Below are 3,775 nucleotides of genomic sequence, written 5' to 3'. Positions count from 1 at the left end.
GACCACTGATGGCCCCCAGCCAGTGGCACGGGGAAATTAAACTCGAGGATCTCTCACGGCTTTAAAACAACCACGAAGGGACTCGAACCCTCAATCTTCTGATCCGAAGTCAGACGCCTTATCCATTAGGCCACGTGGTCCCCCATAACTGTGCTCTGGGGACAGTGACAGACAGCGGGGGTGATCCCGTGGGTGTCCCTGCCACCCCCTGCGTATCACCCACACTCCCATCCCTCCTGAGATTGTGGCTCCTCCTGTCCCAACGCTGGCAAAGGGGTGACCAGGCGGGGGGTCCCTCCTCCCATGGGACTCTGTGTGCCAGCAGGCCATCATAGACCCCCCCCAGCCTCAGTTTACCCCGTATGTGCTCATGAAGACTGTGCAGCGCAGGAATCCTGCGGGCTGGAGCGGTGACATTCCCCTCCTGCCACCGGCTTCGCTGCCCGCTGCTAAGCCATGCTGCTGAGGATGCCAGCAGCTCCGACCACAAATATAACCCAAAAGGCAAAGAGCCGACAACATCCAGGAGACAGCCCCAGCACAGAGCAGCTGGGGTCACCCTCACCCTCCAGCTGCCAGGCGTACGTGAGTCCAGGCCTTCCCTGCCACATCCCCACGGAAAGGCAAAGCCCAGACCGTCACATCCATCCGAGGCTGTATATGAGCCTAAAGCGGGAGGGAAGGAGTGTTTGACTCCCGGGTTGGGCGTTACTGGAGAAGGAAGGAGGACGGGGACGGCCGGGACACTGGAGACAACTCGTCCTTTCCCGTGACAGCGTTCAGTGTGATGGTCACGGCATCAATGAGCCGCTGGTGATGGGCACCCACTGTAACATAGCACGGCTACAGCACAACGCTGTGATGCGAGGTGAAACACCGTGGGCCTCGTTAAGCTCCTGTTCATTACCAGTAACACATCCTGCGTTCTCCCAGCGGGGCAGCTTGGCTTCTCCCCAAAACCTTCTCCCCAACACCCTGCATTGCGCCAGGGGAGGTTCAGGTTGGATATTAGGAAGAACTTCTTCACTGTAATAGTCATTAGGCATTGGAACGGGCTGCCCAGGGAGGTGGTGGAGTCACCATCCCTGGAGGTGTTCAAAAAACATTTAGATGTGGTGCTTCAAGACATGGTTTAGTGGGTTTAGCGGGCATGGTGGCATTGGGTATACGGTTGGACTTGATGATCTTTGAGGTCTCTTCCAACCATAATGATTCTATGATTCTATGATTTCCCATCTAATCCTAAAAAAAAAAAAGTTTCCCAAAGCCCACCACAGGGCAAGAAGGTGTTTTGACTTCTGCGGCCTTGGGAGGTTTTGGGGCCATGTTGGTTCCTGGGGTACATTCAGCTCAGCTTCAACCGGTGTGTCTTTTCTGATGGGTCCGTCAAACGAAAGCGGAGCAGAGACGTGCTGGAGAGAGACGGCTGCATCAGAAGAGCACTTGTGCTCTGTGGGTGTGCAAGGCTTCCCAGTACGGCGGGGGGTAGCAACCGGCAGACAGACAAGAGCACGCAGGAGCTGCCCCAGCTCCATCCACCCCCGCCACCCCCTGAGAGCTCCCCAAGGTGCGGGGGACGTGGGGGGTGTAGGGTGCAAATCCCAGCGGCATCAGATGGGGAGAGGCCGGTGCAACTGGGGGGAGGCACGGGTGGGCAGCACCAAACCAGATGTGCGGTGGGGATGGCGTGGCCAAGTGGGTCCGGTCCCTGGCTGCAGCCTGGCAAAGTTTTTTTCCATGGCCGCGTGTCCCTTGGCCCCGGGGTCTCACCTCAGGGTGCCGGCAGGGCTGCAGGAAACTCCTTGCTGCCGGCAGCCGTTGCCTGCTCTTGCCCAGCGCCAGGGAATTTGCAGCCCTGAGAAAGCCGTGTGTCACCACAGCATCTCCCCTGGGGCTGTTTTCTTCCCTCTCTGCACCCTGGTCCTCCGGCAAAGACGTTCCCGCTCATGAGGTGCAGCACAGGTTCAGCTTTCTGCTGCCTGAGGTTTGGTGTTCCAGAGAGGGGAGAGGAGAGAAACAGCAGGAACAAAACTGGGTACCACTCAAGTGAGGCCATCGCTGATGGGAGTCCCTCAGACCACGCAGGGAACCAGAGCCCAGGACATCCCAGCAGGAGTGCGGGTACAGCGTCTCCAGGAGATGCAAAGAAAACGCAACCCAAAGGAAACCAAGAGACCAAACACCCCCCAAGAGCCACCTGATGCTATCCAATAGGACGGACGCAGAAAACATTCTCTGGCCGTGCTTTCAATCACAGCCCTGAAGCCGGTCACCCCAAGAGATGGACGTTGACCGTTCCCAGGTAATACCAGCCTGGAGACACCCCCCTAGCCCCTTTCCTCAGGGTTTGGGGTCTGATGAAACAAAGTGTTCCCAACCTCAGGGAGGGTTTGCTGAGCGGCACAGGGACCTGCAGCTCAGCTGCCTGGGGCTGCCAGCGGTCCAGTGCCCGGGACTTCGGCGGGTTTGTTGCCTTCCAGGCAGCAGAGTCATTTGCTTCCACACCTAAGAGAGAAAAATTACTTAGAAACAAACTTCACTTTAGGTTTTACTAGTGTGATATCACCCTGACCACAGCTGCCTTTTAAAATCCATTAACTCCGTAGGAAAAGACCCTCCAAGCAGCTTTTTAATGCAACAAACCTGAGAGGGCATTATCCCAAAGGCACTTACGTGGAGGACTCTGGACCCAGGGCAGCACAGCCAAAGTGCGTGACTGCAACAACCAGTCCCTCACGGAGATGCGGTTTCTGGTGGAGTAAAGTTTCCTTCCCATCAGAGCTTGTTCTGCTCCGGGAAGAGGTTTGCATGACACCTGCAACGTAGTCATCTCCCAGCATCAGTCGGTTTTTTGTTGGGGGTCAGATGCAGCTGATGACACAGGGAGCACCTGGAGGGGGTAAAAATGCAGCTGAAATTCCCTGCTCAGCCCTGACCCAACACAGACCCAGCTCTGCCCAGACAAGGCTAAATCAACAGCTTTAGCTGCTCTGCCTTCCCACCTCCTGGGACACCTTGAAAGATGCCCGTGCCCCAGCCAAAACCGTCCTTTCATGCTAACACCCCTCCAAAAATCATCCTTTCATTAACACCCCTCCAAAAATCATCCTTTCATGCTGACACCCCTCCAAAAATCATCCTTTCATTAACGCCTCTCCAAAACTCATCAACAGGTCTCAAGGCAAAAGCTGGTTGTTACCCCCTCAGTACCAGCCTCACTTAAGCGCTTGGCACGTGGGACTGCACAACCGGGCAGATAAAGCATCCCCCTCTGCACCGAAGCCTGCGGCGCTTTGTAGCTGCTCCTCGTTGCTTCCCTTTTTCATGAGATCTAAATTGAAATTGCTGGCCGGGAGCTGACAACCGCATCATCCCAACAGCATGGCGTACCGCAGCCGGCGTCCAGCAGTTGTTGGCACAGCGAGCGAGCCTGGAGCTGCCGTGGGGACCCCTCTGTCCCAAAACACACGTCGTGAACCACCTCGACGTCCCTCCTCAGTCTTCCCCCCTGCAAGCTCTGACCCCAGCGGCTGCGCCCAGACGCACACGTTCAGCAGCGCTGTTTTATTCCCACCTCTGCGTTCCCCCAGTGCGTTAACCTCCTTAATCGACCCCTGCCAGCGGGGATGGAGAAGGTCTTCCCACCAACCAGCCAAAGCCAGACCCCACCGGGCAGCAGCAGCAGGAGGAGGGGGATGAGGCTGCGTGGGGCCGGCGGCACTGAAACGGGGAGAAAGAGCACAGAAACCGGGCTGGCAGCGGCAAAAGGGGGGAA

The 3,775-nt window shown here is 57.0% G+C and overlaps 1 non-coding gene across 1 annotated transcript; it reads right to left on the bottom strand.

The window, feature by feature from the left end:
- Positions 1-67: 67 nt before the first annotated feature.
- TRNAR-UCG lies at positions 68-140 on the bottom strand. Its single transcript has one exon. It is a non-coding gene; the product is annotated as a tRNA-Arg (tRNA).
- Between the last annotated feature and the right edge of the window lie 3,635 nt (positions 141-3,775).

The sequence above is a fragment of the Cariama cristata genome, unplaced genomic scaffold (genome assembly GCF_000690535.1).
Source record: "Cariama cristata isolate BGI_N322 unplaced genomic scaffold, ASM69053v1 scaffold29658, whole genome shotgun sequence".
Taxonomy (NCBI): Eukaryota; Metazoa; Chordata; class Aves; order Cariamiformes; family Cariamidae; genus Cariama; species Cariama cristata.
The sequence above is the reverse complement of the archived record's forward strand: the minus strand, read 5'-3'. Positions and strand labels throughout refer to the sequence as shown.